We start from the raw sequence: 27,249 nt of genomic DNA on the forward strand, positions 1-27,249 counted from the left end.
GAGGATTACCCCCCTCCCCCTCCAGAGGATTTCCCCCCCCCCTCACCCTCTGGAAGATCCCCCCCCCTCGCCCTCTGGAGGATTCCCCCCTCGCCCTCCAGAGGATTCCTCCCTCCCCCTCCGGAGGATTCCCCCCCTCACCTTCTAGAGGATTCCCCCCCTCACCTTCTAGAGGATTCACCCCCTTGCCCTCCAGAGGATTCCCTCCCCTCGCCCTCCAGAGGATTCCCCCCCCCCTCTGGAGGATTCACCCCCCCTCCAGAGGATTCCCCCCACTCCAGAGGATTTCCCCACCCCCCTCATGCTCCCGAGGATTCCCCCTGCCCTCGCCCTCCAGAGGATTCCCCCCCCCCCCCCCCCTTCCTGACCAGGCCATTTTTTTCGGTACAGCACTGCGTTACATTAACTGACAATTGCGCGGTCGTGCAACGTGCACCCAAATTAAATTTACGTCATTTTTCCCCACGAATAGAGCTTTCTTTCGGTGGTATTCAATCTCCTCTGTGGGTTTTTTTCTTTTTTTCTAGACCAACAATTTAGAAAAAAAAACAATATTTTTGACTTTTTGCTATTAAACTAGTCCAGTAAAAAACGTTAAAAATCAAATTTCGTCATATATTTCGGCCAAAATGTATTCTACTCCATGTCTTCGGTGAAAAAAATCCCAATACATGTAAATTAATTGGTTTATGTGAAAGTTATAGCGTCTACAAATGGCGGTATAGATACTGGGATTTTTTTATACTAGTAATGGCGGCGATCAGCGACTTATAGTGGGACTGCGGAGGATATTCTGACACCGGGGGGGACTGACTTGGTGTCACTGACATCCCCAGTGACACTAATACAATGATCAGTGCTAATAAAAAGCCCTGACACTGTACTAATGGCACTGGGCAGGAAGGGGTTAACATCTGGGGCAATCAAAGGGTTAGCTGTGTGCTGGGTGTGTTTCACTGTGAGCATGCTGCTATGCGGAGCCATACAAAGCAGTGTGCAGGAGCTGACAGTGTTGTTTATACACAGGTCTCTCCCCTGTTGGTGATACTCTCCGATCGTCGGATGCCGGTAGGGAATCACTGGCCAGGAACTGGTGATTGACAGCTGAGGTCATGAAAGCGCTCCCTCTACCTGGAACTGCAGAAATATATATATATGTGATTTTGCGCACCCGTGCCGCCCTGTAGCAGTATTTCTGTTATAGGGCAGTGCGGAAGCGGTTAAGAAAAAAACAATGAGTGTTATTAGGCTGTTCCCTATGCAGGTCGAATGGTTTTCGACATAAAACAGAAAATACCGCATTCGGCCACTAGATGGTGTTACATTTCCTATGAAACTTTAGCACCATCTAGTGGCCAAATGCGGTATTTTCTGTGTTCAATTAAAATGAAAAACATTCGACCAGAGCAGGAAATAGCCTAATAATATTCATTTGCCCCATTTGCGCAGAACGAATGTACACGAACTTTCACTGGGCACATTGCTATGCACATTTGTTTTTCTTCAAGCACACCCCCATCATGTAAGTTCAGCCAATCAGCTAAATACATACCAGTTTATACTTTTTATCTGTTAAAAAGATTTGTAGCCATGCTGGAGAGAGGTTCACACTACTTCCGGGTGCAACGCTACACCTTCCCAGGTCAGACCAGAGAGGTGACAGAGGAAGGTGCTAATTAGAGATGAGCGAATCGAACTTGGCGAAGTGGAATTCGTTTAGAATATTAGGAAAAATTCGATTCGCACCGAATCCAAATTTTAGCAAACTTCGGATGCACGAATCGAATTTTCCCCGATCAGCCGGCAAAAAGTGTCCCTGCAGAGAGCTCCGCTATTTCTGACAGTTCTCTGACAGTTCCTTCACATTTACAGCAGTTGAAACATTGTATCTATTTGTTTCCATTTAGGATACAGATGTTTTTATTCGGAAACAAATAGATACAATGTTTCAACTGCTGTAAATGTGAAGGAACTGTCAGAGAACTGTCAGAAATAGCGGAGCTCTCTGCAGATACACTTTTTGCTGTACTGGAATACTTCTTCTTTTCATTCTTCTTCTTCTTCTTTTCATTCTTCTTCTTCTTTTCATTCTTCTTCTTTTCATTCTTCTTCTTCTTCTTTTCATTCTTCTTCTTCTTTTCATTCTTCTTCTTCTTCTTTTCATTCTTCTTCTTCTTCTTTTCCTTCTTCTTTTCCTTCTTCTTTTCATTCTTCTTTTCATTCTTCTTCTTTTCATTCTTCTTTTCATTCTTCTCATTCTTCTTTTCATTCTTCTTCTCATTCTTCTTTTCATTCTTCTTCTTCTTCTTTTCATTCTTCTTCTTTTCATTCTTCTTCTTTTCATTCTTCTTCTTCTTCTTTTCATTCTTCTTTTCATTCTTCTTCTTTTCATTCTTCTTTTCATTCTTCTTCTTCTTCTTTTCATTCTTCTTTTCATTCTTCTCATTCTTCTTTTCATTCTTCTTCTCATTCTTCTTTTCATTCTTCTTCTTCTTCTTTTCATTCTTCTTCTTCTTCTTCTTTTCATTCTTCTTCTTCTTCTTTTCATTCTTCTTTTCATTCTTCTTCTTCTTTTCATTCTTCTTTTCATTCTTCTTCTTTTCATTCTTCTTCTTCTTTTCATTCTTCTTCTTCTTTTCATTCTTCTTTTCATTCTTCTTCTTTTCATTCTTCTTTTCATTCTTCTTCTTTTCATTCTTCTTCTTCTTCTTTTCATTCTTCTTTTCATTCTTTTCATTCTTCTTTTCATTCTTCTTTTCATTCTTCTTTTCATTCTTCTCATTCTTCTTTTCATTCTTCTTCTCATTCTTCTTTTCATTCTTCTTCTTCTTCTTTTCATTCTTCTTCTTCTTCTTCTTTTCATTCTTCTTTTTCTTCTTTTCATTCTTCTTCTTTTCATTCTTCTTTTCATTCTTCTCATTCTTCTTTTCATTCTTCTTTTCATTCTTCTTCTTCTTCTTTTCATTCTTCTTCTTCTTCTTTTCATTCTTCTTTTCATTCTTCTTCTTCTCCTTTTCATTCTTCTTCTTCTTCTTTTCATTCTTCTTTTGATTCTTCTTCTTCTTCTTTTCATTCTTCTTCTTCTTCTTCTTCTTTTCATTCTTCTCATTCTTCTTTTCCTTCTTCTTTTCATTCTTCTTCTCCTACTTTTCATTCTTCTTCTTCTTTTCATTCTTCTTCTTCTTCTTTTCATTCTTCTTCTTTTCATTCTTCTTTTCATTCTTCTTCTTTTCATTCTTCTTCTTCTTCTTTTCATTCTTCTTCTTCTTCTTCTTTTCATTCTTCTTTTCATTCTTCTCATTCTTCTTTTCATTCTTCTTTTCATTCTTCTTCTCATTCTTCTTTTCATTCTTCTTCTTCTTCTTTTCATTCTTCTCATTCTTCTTTTCATTCTTCTTCTTCTTCTTTTCATTCTTCTCATTCTTCTTTTCATTCTTCTTCTTTTCATTCTTCTTCTTCTTTTCATTCTTCTTCTTCTTTTCATTCTTCTTTTCATTCTTCTTCTTCTTCTTCTTCGTCGTGCCCCGTGACTGCCCAAATGAGTGAAGTGTGCGGTGATTCTAAGATCGACGGCACTCATCTGCATGTCATACTGACTGACAGTATTATTTCTCTTCCCCAGCAGACTCCAAGGGCATTTAAATTAAAGGTACAGTGTTCTGCACTAATATAAAGGCTCTCTGAAGCCTAGAAACCCTTTTAATAAGTTAAATTCGCAGCGAATAAATTCGCATCGAATCGAATTTCTCCCGCAAATTCGGCGAATCAGCCGAATCGAATTTTTGAATAATTCGCTCATCTCTAGTGCTAATCCAAGAAATAAGTGTCACCTACCTGACTGGGGTGTATGAATCACAAAATCAGCTACAAGGAATGACAAATTCTTAGGCATAGAAGACAATATTATTATTATTATTATTATTATTATTATACAGGATTTATATTATTATTATTATACAGGATTTATATTATTATTATTATTATTATACAGGATTTATATATTATTATTATTATACAGGATTTATATTTAAGTGTTCTTGCATAGCAAGGAACACTTATTGTTATCTCACATATATATTCTTATTCTTATTCTTATTATAGCCATATTTGCCACGCTAACTCCTCCCACAGTTTTTACACTACAAAGACAAGTAATATATCAAAATGTGCGCATTGATCCCGATCGGATTGCTATTACTTTGTAGAACGTTTCGCCGAATCGTTCAAGAAATATCGCGGTTTTTGCGGCGAAATTTTCCCATAGGAATGCATTGAGCAGCACAGCACAGCTAGAGTGTGCAAAGGAAAAATCAGAAAAATCAGAACATGATTTGTAAACTGCCATCACTCTTTCATTTTCAAGCCCACCTACACATATCTTATATCAAAACGTTCAGCTAACCCTGCTGTCACTAAAAATGTTCACGGCTAGGACATACTCCTGATAGTTTTCACAATATGACCATTTGTTTGGACCTCACACCTCCCATTGACTTTCATTGAAACTCCACTCTAGACACCAGACATTTTAAGGGACGTTTTTAAACTGCGACTGTGCCTTCATTTGTTATCTTTCAGAGACACACTATACATCAAACTGTAGGTCTTTTTCTTGTGATTGTCACAATATAAACCTTTTCACGGTAGCATTTATACTTTTAAAACTACAAGCGTTTGAAGATGGCAATGGCCAGTGAATTTGGCAAGTTTAAATAGCCTGTTTAGAGCACAGCTTCTCACACACCTGTGACTGACTGAGGTAACAGGTGCAAGCAAAGGTCACTCAGGGGGCAGCTGAGTCACATTAGAGTGAGAATGCTACAATGTGAAAGGAAAAATCAGAACATGATTTGTAAACTGCCATAACTATGTCATTATCAAGCCCACCTACACATATCTTATATCAAAACGTTCAGCTAACCCTGCTGTCACTAAAAATGTTCACGGCTAGGACATACTCCTGATAGTTTTCAGAATATGACCATTTGTTTGCACCTCACTCCTCCCATTGACTTTCATTGAAACTCCACTTTAGACACAAGAAATTTTAAGGGACGTTTTTAAACTGCGACTGTGCCTTCATTTTTAATATTGCAGAGACATACTATATATCAAAATTTAGGTCTGTTTCTTGTGATTGTCACAATATAAGCCTTTTCACGGTAGCATTTATACTTTTAAAACTACAACCGTTTGAAGATGGCAATCGCCAGTGATGTCAGCAACTTGGAGCAGTTTGTTTATAACCATGACTCTGCCCTTGGTGTGGAGGGAGTTGCCATAGGAACCCAGCTGTGTGAGCAGGAAGCAGAGAGACAAAAGCTAACCTGCCCACTCCAGTTGTGTGGAGGCCAGAACACCACACAATTTCCACAGAAATTGTGAAGACGCCAGTGAAGTGAGCAATTTGAAGCAGTTTGTTTTTAACCGCTCTTCTCTGCCATATTTGAAATCTAATTCTTTTCCTTATTATAGCCATATTTGCCACGCTAACTCCTCCCACAGTTTTTACACTACAAAGACAAGTAATATATCAAAACGTGCGCATTGATCCCGATCGGATTGCTATTACTTTGTAGAACGTTTCGCCGAATCGTTCAAGAAATATCGCGGTTTTTGCGGCGAAATTTTCCCATAGGAATGCATTGAGCAGCACAGCACAGCTAGAGTGTGCAAAGGAAAAATCAGAAAAATCAGAACATGATTTGTAAACTGCCATCACTCTGCCATTTTCAAGCCCACCTACACATATCTTATATCAAAACGTTCCGCTAACCCTGCTGTCACTAAAAATGTTCACGAATACCAGTAGTGTACCGCGCTCCAATATATTCTACCTTATGTGATATAATGAATTCATAAGTGTACCACCGATAATCAAATAATTACATCAATTAATTATACTTAAATATATGATTTGTGTAAATATATAAAATAAATTAATTTATCAATGTGAAAAAACAAAAACTATGAATGAAAAATATAAATAAAAATAAAAAATATTTGCAGTGGGAATGACAGTTCCTTCTGTATAAATGACATGGTGTTATTATTCAGTCTGGATAAAAATAAAATAAAATTAAAATTAAAATAAAAAAATAAAATAAAATTAAAATAAAAATAAAATTAAAAATTAAAATTAAAACAAAAATAAAATGAAAAATAAAATAAAAATTAAATTAAAATTAAAATTAAAATAAATAAAAAATATTTGCAGTGGGAATGACAGTTCCTTCTGTATAAATGAGATGGTATTATTATTCAGTCTGGATAAAAATAAAAATAAAATAAAAATTAAATTAAAATAAAAAAAAATAAAATTAAAATTAAAATAAAATTAAAAATAAAAATTAAAATTAAAATAAAAATAAAATTAAAATTAAAAAAAAAAATTAAATAAAAATAAAATTAACATAAAATTAAAATAAAAATAAAATTAAAATAACATAAAATAAAAATAAAAATAAAATTAAAATTAAAATAAAAATAAAATTAAAATAAAATAAAAATAAAATTAAAATTAACATAAAATTAAAATTAACATAAAATTAAAATTAAATTAAAATAAAAATAAAATTAAAAATAAAATAAAATAAAAATTAAAATTAAAATAAAAAAAAAATTAAAATAAAAATAAAAATAAATAATTGATATCCCGGATAAGACACTATGTTTCTTTTCTTTAATATTTAATTAATACTAATTTTAGCACGCAATTGAACTTGGCAAGTTTAAAAAGCCTGTTTAGAACAGGCATGCTGACATTCCTCTCAGAGTGAGTTGTCATAGCAACCCAGCTGTCTCAGCACAGTGAGCCTACTCCGCCCTCTCCAGGTGCAGCAACCAAAGGTCACTCAAGAGGCAGATGACTCACGAGGCTGGACTGTGAGCTTCAAAATACAAGCTGAAATGCATTTCTCACTATCAGGCTTGCAATGTGCCCTGCTTACATTTCATCAATCATTTGGTAAAGGTTGCGGCAAGAACACTTTACACAATTTCCCCAGAAATTGTAGATTGTCTAGTTAAGTGTTCTTGCATAGCAAGGAACACTTATTGTTATCTCACATATATATTCTTATTCTTATTCTTATTATAGCCATATTTGCCACGCTAACTCCTCCCACAGTTTTTAAACTACAAAGACAAGTAATATATCAAAACGTGCGCATTGATCCCGATCGGATTGCTATTACTTTGTGGAACGTTTCGCCAAATCGTTCAAGAAATATCGCGGTTTTTGCGGCGAAATTTTCCCATAGGAATGCATTGAGCAGCACAGCACAGCTAGAGTGTGCAAAGGAAAAATCAGAAAAATCAGAACATGATTTGTAAACTGCCATCACTCTGCCATTTTCAAGCCCACCTACACATATCTTATATCAAAACGTTCAGCTAACCCTGCTGTCACTAAAAATGTTCACGGCTAGGACATAGTCCTGATAGTTTTCAGAATATGACCATTTGTTTGCACATCACCCCTCCCATTGACTTTCATTGAAACTCCACTCTAGACACCAGACATTTTAAGGGACGTTTTTAAACTGCGACTGTGCCTTCATTTTTAATATTGCAGAGACATACTATACATCAAAATTTAGGTCTTTTTCTTGTGATTGTCGCAATATAAACCTTTTCACGGTAGCATTTATACTTTTAAAACTACAAGCGTTTGAAAATGGCAATCGCCAGTGAACTTGGCAAGTTTAAACAGCCTGTTTAGAGCAGAATTTGTCACACACCTGTGACTGACTGAGGTAACAGGTGCAACCAAAGGTCACTCAGGGGGCAGCTGAGTCACATTAGAGTAAGAAAGCTGCAGTGTGAAAGGAAAAATCAGAACATGATTTGTAAACTGCCATAACTATGTCATTTTCAAGCCCACCTACACATATCTTATATCAAAACGTTCAGCTAACCCTGCTGTCACTAAAAATGTCCACGGCTAGGACATACTCCTGATAGTTTTCACAATATGACCATTTGTTTGGACCTCACCCCTCCCATTGACTTTCATTGAAACTCCACTTTAGACACAAGAAATTTTAAGGGACGTTTTTAAACTGCGACTGTGCCTTCATTTTTTATCTTTCAGAGACATACTATACATCAAAATTTAGGTCTGTTTCTTGTGATTGTCACAGTATAAACCTTTTCACTGTAGCATTTATACTTTTAAAACTACAAGCGTTTGAAAATGGCAATCGCCAGTGAACTTGGCAAGTTTAAATAGCCTGTTTAGAGCAGAGCTCCTCACACACCTGTGACTGACTGAGGTAACAGGTGCAAGCAAAGGTCACTCAGGGGGCAGCTGAGTCACATTAGAGTGAGAAAGCTGCAGAGTGAAAGGAAAAATCAGAACATGATTTGTAAACTGCCATCACTATGTCATTTTCAAGCCCACCTACACATATCTTATATCAAAACGTTCAGCTAACCCTGCTGTCACTAAAAATGTTCACGAATGCCAGTAGTGTACCGCGCTCCAATATATTCTACCTTATGTGATATAATGAATTCATAAGTGTGCCACCGATAATCAAATAATTACATCAATTAATTATACTTAAATATATGATTTGTGTAAATATATAAAATAAATTAATTTATCAATGTGAAAAAACAAAAACTATGAATGAAAAATATAAATAAAAAATAAAAAATATTTGCAGTGGGAATGACAGTTCCTTCTGTATAAATGAGATGGTGTTATTATTCAGTCTGGATAAAAATAAAATAAAATTAAAATTAAAATAAAAAAATAAAATAAAATTAAAATAAAAATAAAATTAAAAATTAAAATTAAAATAAAAATAAAATGAAAAATAAAATAAAAATTAAATTAAAATTAAAATAAATAAAAAATATTTGCAGTGGGAATGACAGTTCCTTCTGTATAAATGAGATGGTATTATTATTCAGTCTGGATAAAAATAAAAATAAAATAAAAATTAAATTAAAATAAAAAAAAAATAAAATTAAAATTAAAATAAAATTAAAAATAAAATTAAAAAAAAAATTAAATAAAAATAAAATTAACATAAAATTAAAATAAAAATAAAATTAAAATAACATAAAATAAAAATAAAAATAAAATTAAAATTAAAATAAAAATAAAAATAAAATTAAATTAAAATAAAATAAAAATAAAATTAAAATAAAATTAAAAATAAAATAAAATAAAAATTAAAATTAAAATAAAAAAAAATAAAAATAAATAATTGATATCCCGGATAAGACACTATGTTTCTTTTCTTTAATATTTAATTAATACTAATTTTAGCACGCAATTGAACTTGGCAAGTTTAAAAAGCCTGTTTAGAACAGGCATGCTGACATTCCTCTCAGAGTGAGTTGTCATAGCAACCCAGCTGTCTCAGCACAGTGAGCCTACTCCGCCCTCTCCAGGTGCAGCAACCAAAGGTCACTCAAGAGGCAGATGACTCACGAGGCTGGACTGTGAGCTTCAAAATACAAGCTGAAATGCATTTCTCACTATCAGGCTTGCAATGTGCACTGCTTACATTTCATCAATCATTTGGTAAAGGTTGCGGCAAGAACACTTTACACAATTTCCCCAGAAATTGTAGATTGTCTAGTTAAGTGTTCTTGCATAGCAAGGAACACTTATTGTTATCTCACATATATATTCTTATTAAGTGTTCTTGCATAGCAAGGAACACTTATTGTTATCTCACATATATATTCTTATTCTTATTTTTATTCTTATTCTTATTATAGCCATATTTGCCACGCTAACTCCTCCCACAGTTTTTACACTACAAATACAAGTAATATATCAAAACGTGCGGATTGTTCCCGATCGGATTGCTATTACTTTGTGGAACGTTTCGCCGAATCGTTCAAGAAATATCGCGGTTTTTGCGGCGAAATTTTCCCATAGGAATGCATTGAGAAGCAGAGCACAGCTAGAGTGTGTAAAGGAAAAATCAGAAAAATCAGAACATGATTTGTAAACTGCCATCACTCTGCCATTTTCAAGCCCACCTACACATATCTTATATCAAAACGTTCAGCTAACCCTGCTGTCACTAAAAATGTTCACAGCTAGGACATACTCCTGATAGTTTTCACAATATGACCATTTGTTTGGACCTCACCCCTCCCATTGACTTTCATTGAAACTCCACTTTAGACACAAGAAATTTTAAGGGACGTTTTTAAACTGCGACTGTGCCTTCATTTTTTATCTTTCAGAGACATACTATACATCAAAATTTAGGTCTGTTTCTTGTGATTGTCACAATATAAACCTTTTCACGGTAGCATTTTTACTTTTAAAACTACAAGCGTTTGAAAATGGCAATCGCCAGTGAACTTGGTAAGTTTAAACAGCCTGTTTTCAGCAGAGCTTCTCACACACCTGTGACTGACTGAGGTAACAGGTGCAAGCAAAGGTCACTCAGGGGGCAGCTGAGTCACATTAGAGTGAGAAAGCTGCAGTGTGAAAGGAAAAATCAGAACATGATTTGTAAACTGCCATCACTCTGTCATTTTCAAGCCCACCTACACATATCTTATATCAAAACGTTCAGCTAACCCTGCTGTCACTAAAAATGTTCACGGCTAGGACATACTCCTGATAGTTTTCAGAATATGACTATTTGTTTGCACCTCATCCCTCCCATTGACTTTCATTGAAACTCCACTTTAGACACAAGAAATTTTAAGGGACGTTTTTAAACTGCGATTGTGCCTTCATTTTTTATCTTTCAGAGACATACTATACATCAAAATTTAGGTCTGTTTCTTGTGATTGTCACAATATAAACCTTTTCACGGTAGCATTTATACTTTTAAAACTACAAGCGTTTGAAGATGGCAATCGCCAGTGAACTTGGCAAGTTTAAACAGCCTGTTAAGAGCAGAGCTCCTCACACACCTGTGACTGACTGAGGTAACAGGTGCACCAAAGGTCACTCAGGGGGCAGCTGAGTCACATTAGAGTGAGAAAGCTGCAGTGTGGAAGGAAAAATCAGAACATGATTTGTAAACTGCCATAACTATGTCATTATCAAGCCCACCTACACATATCTTATATCAAAACGTTCAGCTAACCCTGCTGTCACTAAAAATGTTCACGAATGCCAGTAGTGTACCGCGCTCCAATATATTCTACCTTATGTGATATAATGAATTCATAAGTGTACCACCGATAATCAAATAATTACATCAATTAATTATACTTAAATATATGATTTGTGTAAATATATAAAATAAATTAATTTATCAATGTGAAAAAACAAAAACTATGAATGAAAAATATAAATAAAAAAAAAAAAATATTTGCAGTGGGAATGACAGTTCCTTCTGTATAAATGAGATGGTGTTATTATTCAGTCTGGATAAAAATAAAAATAAAATTAAAATAAAATTAAAATAAAATAAAAATAAAATAAAAATAAAAAAAAAAAAAAATGAAAATGAAAATAAAAAAGAAAATAAAAATAAAATAAAAATAAAAATAAAAATTAAAATAAAATTAAAATTAAAATAAAATTAAAATAAAAAAAAAATAAAAAAAAAAATAAATAAACATAAAAATAAAATTAAAATTAAAGTAAACATAAAATAAAATTAAAATTAAAATTAAAATTAAATAAAAATTAAAATTAAAATAAAATGAAAATGAAAAAGACAATAAAAATAAAAATAATAAAAATAAAAATAAAAATAAAAATGAAAATAAAAATAAAATTAAAAATAAATAATTGATCTCCCGGATAAGACACCATGTTTCTTTTCTTTAATATTTAATTAATACTAATTTTAGCACGCAATTGAACTTGGCAAGTTTAAAAAGCCTGTTTAGAACAGGCATGCTGACATTCCTCTCAGAGTGAGTTGTCATAGCAACCCAGCTGTCTCAGCACAGTGAGCCTACTCCGCCCTCTCCAGGTGCAGCAACCAAAGGTCACTCAAGAGGCAGATGACTCACCAGGCTGGACTGTGAGCTTCAAAATACAAGCTGAAATGCATTTCTCACTATGAGGCTTGCAATGTGCACTGCTTACATTTCATCAATCATTTGGTAAAGGTTGCGGCAAGAACACTTTACACAATTTCCCCAGAAATTGTAGATTTTCTAGTTCTTATTAAGTGTTCTTGCATAGCAAGGAACACTTATTGTTATCTCACATATATATTCTTATTCTTATTCTTATTATAGCCATATTTGCCACGCTAACTCCTCCCACAGTTTTTACACTACAAAGACAAGTAATATATCAAAATGTGCGCATTGATCCCGATCGGATTGCTATTACTTTGTAGAACGTTTCGCCGAATCGTTCAAGAAATATCGCGGTTTTTGCGGCGAAATTTTCCCATAGGAATGCATTGAGCAGCACAGCACAGCTAGAGTGTGCAAAGGAAAAATCAGAACATGATTTGTAAACTGCCATCACTCTTTCATTTTCAAGCCCACCTACACATATCTTATATCAAAACGTTCAGCTAACCCTGCTGTCACTAAAAATGTTCACGGCTAGGACATACTCCTGATAGTTTTCACAATATGACCATTTGTTTGGACCTCACACCTCCCATTGACTTTCATTGAAACTCCACTCTAGACACCAGACATTTTAAGGGACGTTTTTAAACTGCGACTGTGCCTTCATTTGTTATCTTTCAGAGACACACTATACATCAAACTGTAGGTCTTTTTCTTGTGATTGTCACAATATAAACCTTTTCACGGTAGCATTTATACTTTTAAAACTACAAGCGTTTGAAGATGGCAATCGCCAGTGAATTTGGCAAGTTTAAATAGCCTGTTTAGAGCACAGCTTCTCAAACACCTGTGACTGACTGAGGTAACAGGTGCACCAAAGGTCACTCAGAGGGCAGCTGAGTCACATTAGAGTGAGAATGCTACAATGTGAAAGGAAAAATCAGAACATGATTTGTAAACTGCCATAACTATGTCATTATCAAGCCCACCTACACATATCTTATATCAAAACGTTCAGCTAACCCTGCTGTCACTAAAAATGTTCACGGCTAGGACATACTCCTGAGAGTTTTCAGAATATGACCATTTGTTTGCACCTCACTCCTCCCATTGACTTTCATTGAAACTCCACTTTAGACACAAGAAATTTTAAGGGACGTTTTTAAACTGCGACTGTGCCTTCATTTTTAATATTGCAGAGACATACTATATATCAAAATTTAGGTCTGTTTCTTGTGATTGTCACAATATAAGCCTTTTCACGGTACCATTTATACTTTTAAAACTACAACCGTTTGAAGATGGCAATCGCCAGTGATGTCAGCAACTTGGAGCAGTTTGTTTATAACCATGACTCTGCCCTTGGTGTGGAGGGAGTTGCCATAGGAACCCAGCTGTGTGAGCAGGAAGCAGAGAGACAAAAGCTAACCTGCCCACTCCAGTTGTGTGGAGGCCAGAACACCACACAATTTCCACAGAAATTGTGAAGACGCCAGTGAAGTGAGCAATTTGAAGCAGTTTGTTTTTAACCGCTCTTCTCTGCCATATTTGAAATCTAATTCTTTTTCTTATTATAGCCATATTTGCCACGCTAACTCCTCCCACAGTTTTTACACTACAAAGACAAGTAATATATCAAAACGTGCGCATTGATCCCGATCGGATTGCTATTACTTTGTAGAACGTTTCGCCGAATCGTTCAAGAAATATCGCGGTTTTTGCGGCGAAATTTTCCCATAGGAATGCATTGAGCAGCACAGCACAGCTAGAGTGTGCAAAGGAAAAATCAGAAAAATCAGAACATGATTTGTAAACTGCCATCACTCTGCCATTTTCAAGCCCACCTACACATATCTTATATCAAAACGTTCCGCTAACCCTGCTGTCACTAAAAATGTTCACGAATACCAGTAGTGTACCGCGCTCCAATATATTCTACCTTATGTGATATAATGAATTCATAAGTGTACCACCGATAATCAAATAATTACATCAATTAATTATACTTAAATATATGATTTGTGTAAATATATAAAATAAATTAATTTATCAATGTGAAAAAACAAAAACTATGAATGAAAAATATAAATAAAAAATAAAAAATATTTGCAGTGGGAATGACAGTTCCTTCTGTATAAATGAGATGGTGTTATTATTCAGTCTGGATAAAAATAAAAATAAAATAAAAATTAAATTAAAATAAAAAAAAATAAAATTAAATTAAAATAAAATTAAAAATAAAAATAAAATTAAAATTAAAAAAAAAATAAAAATAAAATTAAAATAACATAAAATAAAAATAAAATTAAAATTAAAATAAAATTAAAAATAAAATAAAATTAAAATAAAATTAACATAAAATTAAAATTAAAATTAACATAAAATTAAAATTAAAATTAACATAAAATTAAAATTAACATAAAATTAAAATTAGCATAAAATTAAAATAAAAATAAAATTAAAATAAAAATAAAATTAAAATAAAAATAAAATTAAAATTAACATAAAATTAAAATTAAATTAAAATAAAATAAAAATTAAAATTAAAAAAAAATTAAAATAAAAATAAATAATTGATATCCCGGATAAGACACTATGTTTCTTTTCTTTAATATTTAATTAACACTAATTTTAGCACGCAATTGAACTTGGCAAGTTTAAAAAGCCTGTTTAGAACAGGCATGCTGACATTCCTCTCAGAGTGAGTTGTCATAGCAACCCAGCTGTCTCAGCACAGTGAGCCTACTCCGCCCTCTCCAGGTGCAGCAACCAAAGGTCACTCAAGAGGCAGATGACTCACCAGGCTGGACTGTGAGCTTCAAAATACAAGCTGAAATGCATTTCTCACTATCAGGCTTGCAATGTGCACTGCTTACATTTCATCAATCATTTGGTAAAGGTTGCGGCAAGAACACTTTACACAATTTCCCCAGAAATTGTAGATTGTCTAGTTCTTATTCTTATTCTTATTATAGCCATATTTGCCACGCTAACTCCTCCCACAGTTTTTACACTACAAATACAAGTAATATATCAAAACGTGCGCATTGTTCCCGATCGGATTGCTATTACTTTGTGGAACGTTTCGCCGAATCGTTCAAGAAATATCGCGGTTTTTGCGGCGAAATTTTCCCATAGGAATGCATTGAGAAGCAGAGCACAGCTAGAGTGTGTAAAGGAAAAATCAGAAAAATCAGAACATGATTTGTAAACTGCCATCACTCTTTCATTTTCAAGCCCACCTACACATATCTTATATCAAAACGTTCAGCTAACCCTGCTGTCACTAAAAATGTTCACAGCTAAGCCATATTCCTGATAGTTTTCAGAATATGACCATTTGTTTGGACCTCATCCCTCCCATTGACTTTCATTGAAACTCCACTCTAGACACCAGACATTTTAAGGGACGTTTTTAAACTGCGACTGTGCCTTCATTTTTTATCTTTCAGAGACATACTATACATCAAACTGTAGGTCTTTTTCTTGTGATTGTCACAATATAAACCTTTTCACGGTAGCATTTATACTTTTAAAACTACAAGCGTTTGAAAATGGCAATCGCCAGTGAACTTGGCAAGTTTAAATAGCCTGTTTAGAGCAGAACTTGTCACACACCTGTGACTGACTGAGGTAACAGGTGCAAGCAAAGGTCACTCAGGGGGCAGCTGAGTCACATTAGAGTGAGAAAGCTGCAGTGTGGAAGGAAAAATCAGAACATAATTTGTAAACTGCCATAACTATGTCATTTTCAAGCCCACCTACACATATCTTATATCAAAACGTTCAGCTAACCCTGCTGTCACTAAAAATGTTCACGGCTAGGACATACTCCTGATAGTTTTCAGAATATGACCATGTGTTTGCACCTCACCCCTCCCATTGACTTTCATTGAAACTCCACTCTAGATACCTGACATTTTAAGGGACGTTTTTAAACTGCGACTGTGCCTTCATTTTTAATATTGCAGAGACATACTATATATCAAAATTTAGGTCTTTTTCTTGTGATTGACACAATATAAACCTTTTCACGGTAGCATTTATACTTTTAAAACTACAAGCGTTTGAAAATGGCAATCGCCAGTGAACTTGGCAAGTTTTAACAGCCTGTTTAGAGCAGAGCTTGTCACACACCTGTGACTGACTGAGGTAACAGGTGCAAGCAAAGGTCACTCAGGGGGCAGCTGAGTCACATTAGAGTGAGAAAGCTGCAGTGTGGAAGGAAAAATCAGAACATGATTTGTAAACTGCCATAACTATGTCATTTTCAAGCCCACCTACACATATCTTATATCAAAACGTTCAGCTAACCCTGCTGTCACTAAAAATGTTCACGAATGCCAGTAGTGTACCGCGCTCCAATATATTCTACCTTATGTGATATAATGAATTCATAAGTGTACCACCGATAATCAAATAATTACATCAATTAATTATACTTAAATATATAATTTGTGTAAATATATCAAATAAATTAATTTATCAATGTGAAAAAACAAAAACTATGAATGAAAAATATAAATAAAAAATAAAAAATATTTGCAGTGGGAATGACAGTTCCTTCTGTATAAATGAGATGGTGTTATTATTCAGTCTGGATAAAAATAAAATAAAATTAAAATTAAAATTAAAATAAAAAAATAAAATAAAATTAAAATAAAAATAAAATTAAAATTAAAATAAATAAAAAATATTTGCAGTGGGAATGACAGTTCCTTCTGTATAAATGAGATGGTATTATTATTCAGTCTGGATAAAAATAAAAATTAAATTAAAATTAAATTAAAATTAAAATAAAATTAAAAATAAAATTAAAATAAAAATTAAAATAAAAATAAAATTAAATTAAAAAAAAAAATTAAAATAAAAATAAAATTAACATAAAATTAAAATTAAAATAAAATTAAAAAAAAAATAAAAATAAAATTAAAATTAACATAAAATTAAAATAAAAATAAAAATTAAATTAAAAATAAAATTAAATTAAAATAAAAATAAAATTAAAATAAAATAAAAATAAAATTAAAATTAACATAAAATTAAAATAAAAATAAAATTAAAAATAAAATAAAATTAAAATTAAAATTAAAATTAAAAAAAAATTAAAATAAAAATAAAAATAAATAATTGATATCCCGGATAAGACACTATGTTTCTTTTCTTTAATATTTAATTAATACTAATTTTAGCACGCAATTGAACTTGGCAAGTTTAAAAAGCCTGTTTAGAACAGGCATGCTGACATTCCTCTCAGAGTGAGTTGTCATAGCAACCCAGCTGTCTCAGCACAGTTAGCCTACTCAGCCCTCTCCAGGTGCAGCAACCAAAGGTCACTCAAGAGGCAGATGACTCACGAGGCTGGACTGTGAGCTTCAAAATACAAGCTGAAATGCATTTCTCACTATAAGGCCTGCAATGTGCACTGCTTACATTTCATCAATCATTTGGTAAAGGTTGCGGCAAGAACACTTTACACAATTTCCCCAGAAATTGTAGATTGTCTAGTTCTTATTCTTATTATTATAGCCAAATTTGCCACGCTAACTCCTCCCACAGTTTTTACACTAGAAAGACAAGTAATATATCAAAACGTGCGGATTGTTCCCGATCGGATTGCTATTACTTTGTGGAACGTTTCGCCGAATCGTTCAAGAAATATCGCGGTTTTTGTGGCGAAATTTTCCCATAGGAATGAATGGTGCATCTAGAGTGGCAGCAGAGCACAGCTAGAGTGTGCAAAGGAAAAATCAGAACATGATTTGTAAACTGCCATCACTCTGCCATTTTCAAGCCCACCTACACATATCTTATATCAAAACGTTCAGCTAACCCTGCTGTCACTAAAAATGTTCACGGCTAGGACATACTCCTGATAGTTTTCACAATATGACCATTTGTTTGGACCTCACCCCTCCCATTGACTTTCATTGAAACTCCACTTTAGACACAAGAAATTTTAAGGGACGTTTTTAAATTGCGACTGTGCCTTCATTTTTTATCTTTCAGAGACATACTATATATCAAAATTTAGGTCTGTTTCTTGTGATTGTCACAGTATAAACCTTTTCACGGTAGCATTTATACTTTTAAAACTACAAGCGTTTAAACTTGCCAAGTTCACTGGCGATTGCCATTTTCAAATAGCCTGTTTAGAGCAGAGCTTCTCACACACCTGTGACTGACTGAGGTAACAGGTGCAACCAAAGGTCACTCAGGGGGCAGCTGAGTCACATTAGAGTGAGAAAGCTACAGTGTGAAAGGAAAAATCAGAACATGATTTGTAAACTGCCATCACTATGTCATTTTCAAGCCCACCTACACATATCTTATATCAAAACGTTCAGCTAACCCTGCTGTCACTAAAAATGTTCACGGCTAGGACATACTCCTGATAGTTTTCAGAATATGACCATTTGTTTGCACCTCAACCCTCCCATTGACTTTCATTGAAACTCCACTCTAGATACCTGACATTTTAAGGGACGTTTTTAAACTGCGACTGTGCCTTCATTTTTAATATTGCAGAGACATGCTATATATCAAAATTTAGGTCTGTTTTTTGTGATTGTCACAATTAGAGATGAGCGAATCGAAGTATCCGAAGTGGAATTCGAGTCGAATATCGGAAAAATTTCGATTCGTGCCGAATCCGAAAAACAGCCTAATTCGGACGCGCGAATCGAAATTTTTCCGAAAATGGCGGCTGACATGTGCGGCGACGGAGCGGGGATGTCGGGGAAGGCGCGCAGACAAGGCGCGCTGCCCCATAATGCATTCCTCAACGACATGTGATCGCATCAGCCAATCAGCAGCCAGCCAGCCAGCACTGTGTAATGGTCGAGGTATATATAGCGGCCATTTTGGAAATCTTCATTTGCCTGCAGTCATTGAACAGAGGCAGACCGCTCTGTACTAGGGACAGGGACAGAGTTAGGGCCACAGAAACGAGAATTGGGGACAGAGAGAAGTTACTTAGGGACAGAGAACCATTACTCAGGGACACAGACTTGTTAATGAGGGCCACAGAATCGTTATTTAGGGACAAAGAAACGCTAGTTAGGGCCACAGAATTCATACTCAGGGACAGACAGAATTTTCACTCAGTGCCAGAGAATTGTTACTTAGGGCCACAGAAACGTTATTAGGGCCACAGAATTTTTACTCAGGGACAGACAGAATTGTTACTGAGTGCCAGAGAATTGTTACTCAGGGACAGACAGAATTGTTACTGAGTGCCAGAGAATTCTTACTCAGGGCCACAGAATTCATACTCAGGGACAGACAGAATTGTTACTCAGGGACAGACAGAATTGTTACTGAGTGCCAGAGAATTGTTACTCAGGGACAGACAGAATTGTTACTGAGTGCCAGAGAATTGTTACTCAGGGACAGACAGAATTGTTACTGAGTGCCAGAGAATTGTTACTCAGGGACAGACAGAATTGTTACTGAGTGCCAGAGAATTGTTACTCAGGGACAGACAGAATTGTTACTGAGTGCCAGAGAATTGTTACTCAGGGACAGACAGAATTGTTACTGAGTGCCAGAGAATTGTTACTCGCACAGACACAAAATTGTTACTTGCACAGACACAGAATTGTTACTCGCACAGACACAGAATTGTTACTCAGGGCCACAGAATTCATACTCAGGGACAGACAGAATTGTTACTGAGTGCCAGAGAATTGTTACTCAGGGACAGACAGAATTGTTACTGAGTGCCAGAGAATTGTTACTCAGGGACAGACAGAATTGTTACTGAGTGCCAGAGAATTGTTACTCGCACAGACACAAAATTGTTACTTGCACAGACACAGAATTGTTACTCGCACAGACACAGAATTGTTACTCAGGGCCACAGAATTCATACTCAGGGACAGACAGAATTGTTACTGAGTGCCAGAGAATTGTTACTTAGGGACAGACAGAATTGTTACTGAGTGCCAGAGAATTGTTACTCAGGGACAGACAGAATTGTTACTGAGTGCCAGAGAATTGTTACTCGCACAGACACAAAATTGTTACTTGCACAGACACAGAATTGTTACTCGCACAGACACAGAATTGTTACTCAGGGCCACAGAATTCATACTCAGGGACAGACAGAATTGTTACTGAGTGCCAGAGAATTGTTACTCAGGGACAGACAGAATTGTTACTGAGTGCCAGAGAATTGTTACTCAGGGACAGACAGAATTGTTACTGAGTGCCAGAGAATTGTTACTCAGGGACAGACAGAATTGTTACTGAGTGCCAGAGAATTGTTACTCGCACAGACACAAAATTGTTACTTGCACAGACACAGAATTGTTACTCGCACAGACACAGAATTGTTACTCAGGGCCACAGAATTCATACTCAGGGACAGACAGAATTGTTACTGAGTGCCAGAGAATTGTTACTCAGGGACAGACAGAATTGTTACTGAGTGCCAGAGAATTGTTACTCAGGGACAGACAGAATTGTTACTGAGTGCCAGAGAATTGTTACTCGCACAGACACAAAATTGTTACTTGCACAGACACAGAATTGTTACTCGCACAGACACAGAATTGTTACTCAGGGCCACAGAATTCATACTCAGGGACAGACAGAATTGTTACTGAGTGCCAGAGAATTGTTACTTAGGGACAGACAGAATTGTTACTGAGTGCCAGAGAATTGTTACTCAGGGACAGACAGAATTGTTACTGAGTGCCAGAGAATTGTTACTCGCACAGACACAAAATTGTTACTTGCACAGACACAGAATTGTTACTCGCACAGACACAGAATTGTTACTCAGGGCCACAGAATTCATACTCAGGGACAGACAGAATTGTTACTGAGTGCCAGAGAATTGTTACTTAGGGACAGACAGGATTGTTACTGAGTGCCAGAGAATTGTTACTCAGGGACAGACAGAATTGTTACTGAGTGCCAGAGAATTGTTACTCGCACAGACACAAAATTGTTACTTGCACAGACACAGAATTGTTACTCGCACAGACACAGAATTGTTACTCAGGGCCACAGAATTCATACTCAGGGACAGACAGAATTGTTACTGAGTGCCAGAGAATTGTTACTCAGGGACAGACAGAATTGTTACTGAGTGCCAGAGAATTGTTACTCAGGGACAGACAGAATTGTTACTGAGTGCCAGAGAATTGTTACTCGCACAGACACAAAATTGTTACTTGCACAGACACAGAATTGTTACTCGCACAGACACAGAATTGTTACTCAGGGCCACAGAATTCATACTCAGGGACAGACAGAATTGTTACTGAGTGCCAGAGAATTGTTACTCAGGGACAGACAGAATTGTTACTGAGTGCCAGAGAATTGTTACTCAGGGACAGACAGAATTGTTACTGAGTGCCAGAGAATTGTTACTCGCACAGACACAAAATTGTTACTTGCACAGACACAGAATTGTTACTCGCACAGACACAGAATTGTTACTCGCACAGACACAGAATTGTTACTCAGGGCCACAGAATTCATACTCAGGGACAGACAGAATTGTTACTGAGTGCCAGAGAATTGTTACTCAGGGACACCTAATCGTTGAATTAAATAGTATGTCAGACAACATGCAGAGGAGTGGCAGAGGAGGCAATGTTTTAGGAGCGAGCAGACGTGGCAGCAGAGGAAGGGGTCGAGGCAGCAGTATTCGCAGCCAGAGGCCAGTGCTCCCGGTGTCATCCAGCGGTCGTGTCTCCACCGACAACCCTGCCGTCATTGATTGGTTGGCTCGGTCGTCTTCCTCTTCCCAGGTCACCTCTGACACCTACAGCCAACGGTCGGTGGGTACGTCAGACACAACCGTTAGTTGGCATGGCCCGGGAGCAAGCCCACTGAAATCACGTGTCCTCTACCTGCCCCTGTCCTTTGCTGTTCCCTCACCAAGCGAAGTATCGCATGCTGTGGGCTCAGCCCCACTGTACAGTGAGGAAGAGCTAACAGAGGGCGGTCAGGAACGGGGGGAGACATCGGCCTTTTCAGCAGCCAAGCGAACAAGTACTGGCGAGGAGAGTGGCTCGGTAGCCGGTCTAGAGACAGGTCTGTCTCCTGACCCAGACGCAGCCGAGGGGGCTAGTAGTGAGGCGGAGACCCTACTTGATGATGAGGAGGTTGATCGCACTTGGCAGCCTCGTCGTCATCAGGCAATTTCTTCCGCATCATCAGGAGAAGAGGGTGGCAGCTTGGCAGCGAGCAAAACAGTCGGTGGGTTGCCCAGGAGACAGCAGCAGGGTCGCATCAGTGTCAGTGGAGCCAAACGTCCACGGAGTAGAGCACCAGCTCCACTGCAGCCTACCACCACGGCCAGTAGTGGTGCCGGTGCGCACGGAGGAAGTAGCAGTCAGCCAGTGAAGAGTAGCGGGGGCAAAGTTTCCTACTCGGTGGTGTGGCAATTTTTCCTCAAGCCGCCCGAGGAAGTAAACGTAGCCGTATGTCGACTATGTGGCCAGAAATGCAAGCGTGGCCAGGGGGCCCATGTTGGGACTACAGCGTTGCGTCAGCATATGCAGCGTCACCATTCGGTGGCCTGGGAAAACCGTGATAAACATACGGCGGTTCTGCCTGCCCCAGCCCCCGCTCCATCACCCGCTCCGTTACTTGCTCCGTCACCCGACGTCGTCAATCGCCCTCTATCAGCCAGTCAAGGCTCCAACACCTCTGCTGAGGGGAGTTGTCGCTCATTGGCATCTTCCACTCGTTCAGATGCTCCTTCTCCTGCTACTCCTCTTCTCGGATTCCGTCAACAGTCTTTCTTGGAATCCGTATCCAAGAGACAACAGTTTGCGAGCACGCACCCGACGGTGCAAAAGCTGAACGTCCTCCTGTCCAAGTTGCTGGTGCTGCAGTCCCTCCCTTTCCAACTGGTGGACTCAGCACCTTTCCGAGAAATGATGGCTTGTGCCGCGCCGCGGTGGAGAGTGCCAAGCCGTCATTTCTTTGCCCAAAAGGCAGTGCCAGCCCTGCATTCACATGTAGAAGAGATGGTGGGCCAGTCTTTGAGCATGTCGGTCTCTGCCAAAGTGCACGGCAGCGCCGACGTGTGGAGCTGTAACTACGGTCAGGGACAGTACATGTCATTTACGGCCCACTGGGTGAACGTGGTGCCGGCACAGCCGCACCAGCAACTTGGACAGGTCACGACGCTTTTGCCTCCACGTTTGCACGTCCTTGGTCCAGCAAGCATGTCCGCCTCTACCACCTCTTTTTCCGCCGTGTCCTCAGCCGCCACCCCCGTGCCAAGTCCCATTACCCGACCGGCATATCACATGTGCAGGGCGCAACGGTGTCACGCTGTGCTGCACCTGGTATGCCTTGGCGAACGTAGTCACACAGGGGAGGAACTGCTGAGTGTAATGAACAGAGAAATCGACAGATGGCTGTCTCCGCGCAAACTAAAAATCGGAACCATGTTGACTGACAATGGAAAGAACATGGTGTCTGCTCTGCGTCAAGGAAGGTTGTGCCATGCGCCATGCATGGCTCACGTGTTCAATCTGGTTGTCAAGCGGTTCCTAAAATCCACCATCCCACTGCAAGACATCCTTAAAATGTCACGTAAACTGTGCATGCATTTCAGCCATTCCTACACCGCAAAGAACACCCTCATTGAGCTGCAGCGGCAGAACGGAATTCCACAGCATCGCCTGATCTGCGACGTTGCAACAAGGTGGAATTCAACCCTACACATGTTAGACCGCCTTTACGAGCAGCGAAAGGCCATCACCGATTTCCTGATGTTACAAGCGGATAAAGGTACTCCCCTGTGTAACTTAGATGTCAGCCATTGGCAGCTCATGCGTGACACCTGCCGCTTGCTCAGGCCCTTTGAGGAGGCCACGCTATTCGTGAGTCGGCAGGACTATGGGATGAACGACGTCATTCCTCTGTTGCACGTCCTGGAACAAATGCTGTTAACAATGGCTGGTCAGGGTGCGGTAGACGTGGCGCACAGATCTCAACGCCACATGACCCCTGTGGGGGCAGGACAGGAAGAAGAGGAGGAGGTAGAGGAGGACATTTGTGCTCAGGAATTATTGAGTGAAATGGGTGGTTTTTCCACTCAGCGGACAGGAGTGGAGGAGCAGGAGCATCTGGTAGAGGAGGAGGAGGAGGAGACAGAGGACCCAGACGCACCGTGGCAGTATGCTGTGGAGATGGAGGCAGGGAGTCCCTCGCATTCCTTGGCACAAATGGCCCATAGCATGCTCGGTTGCTTGCGTAGCGACAGCCGAATAATAACCATCAGACAGAGGGATGACTTTTGGCTGTCCACCTTGTTGGACCCTCGCTACCGGTCCAAAATGGTGGCCTTTTTCACACCTGCTGAGAGGGAGGCCAAAATTACGTACTATAAAAACCACCTATGTAGTCAGTTGGTCTCTGCCTTTGTGCGCCAACGTCCATCCTCAGACACTGTGGGCCCTGTGCGCTCGCGTTCCGCTGGCATGGCAGCAGGGGAGGGGTGGGGTGGTAGGAGCAGTGGCAGCTCCACCAGCAGTGGCTGCCTCAGTCTGCAGTCGATGATGAGTAGCTTTCTTCACCAGCGCAGTGAGGAAACTACTAACCAGCCGCAGCAGCAGCAGCAGCATCAGGTGGACCTGGAGCAGGAGCTCAAACAACAGGCTTGGGCCTACTTGGACAGCACCCTGCCAACCGAGGTAGACAATCCCCTTGACTACTGGGCAACGAAACTTGACCTTTGGCCCCAACTAGCTGAATTTGCCCTTGAAAGGCTGTCATGCCCGGCCAGTAGCGTGGCATCGGAGCGCGTGTTTAGTGCGGCAGGAGGTATTGTAACTCCGCGGAGGACACGACTGTCCACCCAAAGTGTGGAGAGACTCACGTTTGTGAAAATGAATCAGGCGTGGATTAGTCTGGATTTCAAACCACCAGTTCCTGACACAACTGACTAAATCCGCCATGAATCATGCCTCAAACATGTGCCACTTTCAGGTCTCCTCACACTGCTGGTGTGTTTAATTTTTTGACATAGGGTGCTGGCAGATTACGGGCCTCCTATAGCTGCTGCCAGGCCCCTAATCTGCCATAGGCCCCTATATACCGCCTCCTCATGCTGCTGCTAGGTCCAGAGTCTCTCATGGGTCCCTGTACGGCCTCCCATTGCTGCTGTCTCCATCGCCACACTCTGCTGCCATGTGCCACTTTCAGGTCTCTTCACACTGCTGGTGTGTTTAATTTTTTGACATAGGGTGCAGGCAGATTACGGGCCTCACATAGCTGCTGCCAGGCCCCTAATCTGCCATGGGCCCCTATATACCGCCTCCTCATGCTGCTGCCAAGTCTAGAGTCTGTCATAGGTCCCTGTACGGCCTCCCATTGCTGCTGTCTCCATCGCCACACTCTGCCATGTGCCACTTTCAGGTCTCTTCACACTGCTGGTGTGTTTAATTTTTTGACATAGGGTGCAGGCAGATTACGGGCCTCACATAGCTGCTGCCAGGCCCCTAATCTGCCATGGGCCCCTATATACCGCCTCCTCATGCTGCTGCCAAGTCTAGAGTCTGTCATAGGTCCCTGTACGGCCTCCCATTGCTGCTGTCTCCATCGCCACACTCTGCCATGTGCCACTTTCAGGTCTCTTCACACTGCTGGTGTGTTTAATTTTTTGACATAGGGTGCAGGCAGATTACGGGCCTCACATAGCTGCTGCCAGGCCCCTAATCTGCCATGGGCCCCTATATACCGCCTCCTCATGCTGCTGCCAAGTCCAGAGTCTCTCATGGGTCCCTGTACGGCCTCCCATTGCTGCTGTCTCCATCGCCACACTCTGCTGCCATGTGCCACTTTCAGGTCTCTTCACACTGCTGGTGTGTTAAATTTTTTGACATAGGGTGCAGGCAGATTACGGGCCTCACATAGCTGCTGCCAGGCCCCTAATCTGCCATGGGCCCCTATATACCGCCTCCTCATGCTGCTGCCAAGTCTAGAGTCTGTCATGGGTCCCTGTACGGCCTCCCATTGCTGCTGTCTCCATCGCCACACTCTGCTGCCATGTGCCACTTTCAGGTCTCTTCACACTGCTGGTGTGTTAAATTTTTTGACATAGGGTGCAGGCAGATTACGGGCCTCACATAGCTGCTGCCAGGCCCCTAATCTGCCATGGGCCCCTATATACCGCCTCCTCATGCTGCTGCCAAGTCCAGAGTCTGTCATGGGTCCCTGTACGGCCTCCCATTGCTGCTGTCTCCATCGCCACACTCTGCTGCCATGTGCCACTTTCAGGTCTCTTCACACTGCTGGTGTGTTAAATTTTTTGACATAGGGTGCAGGCAGATTACGGGCCTCACATAGCTGCTGCCAGGCCCCTAATCTGCCATGGGCCCCTATATACCGCCTCCTCATGCTGCTGCCAAGTCCAGAGTCTGTCATGGGTCCCTGTACGGCCTCCCATTGCTGCTGTCTCCATCGCCACACTCTGCTGCCATGTGCCACTTTCAGGTCTCTTCACACTGCTGGTGTGTTAAATTTTTTGACATAGGGTGCAGGCAGATTACGGGCCTCACATAGCTGCTGCCAGGCCCCTAATCTGCCATGGGCCCCTATATACCGCCTCCTCATGCTGCTGCCAAGTCCAGAGTCTGTCATGGGTCCCTGTACGGCCTCCCATTGCTGCTGTCTCCATCGCCACACTCTGCTGCCATGTGCCACTTTCAGGTCTCTTCACACTGCTGGTGTGTTAAATTTTTTGACATAGGGTGCAGGCAGATTACGGGCCTCACATAGCTGCTGCCAGGCCCCTAATCTGCCATGGGCCCCTATATACCGCCTCCTCATGCTGCTGCCAAGTCTAGAGTCTGTCATGGGTCCCTGTACGGCCTCCCATTGCTGCTGTCTCCATCGCCACACTCTGCCATGTGCCACTTTCAGGTCTCTTCACACTGCTGGTGTGTTTAATTTTTTGACATAGGGTGCAGGCAGATTACGGGCCTCACATAGCTGCTGCCAGGCCCCTAATCTGCCATGGGCCCCTATATACCGCCTCCTCATGCTGCTGCCAAGTCCAGAGTCTCTCATGGGTCCCTGTACGGCCTCCCATTGCTGCTGTCTCCATCGCCACACTCTGCTGCCATGTGCCACTTTCAGGTCTCTTCACACTGCTGGTGTGTTAAATTTTTTTGACATAGGGTGCAGGCAGATTACGGGCCTCACATAGCTGCTGCCAGGCCCCTAATCTGCCATGGGCCCCTATATACCGCCTCCTCATGCTGCTGCCAAGTCTAGAGTCTGTCATGGGTCCCTGT

At 39.4% G+C, this 27,249-nt stretch overlaps 1 protein-coding gene across 1 annotated transcript in view; it reads left to right on the plus strand.

Moving 5' to 3' along the window:
- Nucleotides 1-27,249, plus strand: part of NOX5 (NADPH oxidase 5) — a 219,624-nt gene that overhangs the window by 83,370 nt on the left and 109,005 nt on the right. The window lies entirely within an intron of this gene.

The sequence above is a fragment of the Staurois parvus genome, unplaced genomic scaffold (assembly GCF_062004578.1).
Source record: "Staurois parvus isolate SC_StPar_1 unplaced genomic scaffold, SC_StPar_1.0 ptg001422l, whole genome shotgun sequence".
NCBI classification, from domain to species: domain Eukaryota; kingdom Metazoa; phylum Chordata; class Amphibia; order Anura; family Ranidae; genus Staurois; species Staurois parvus.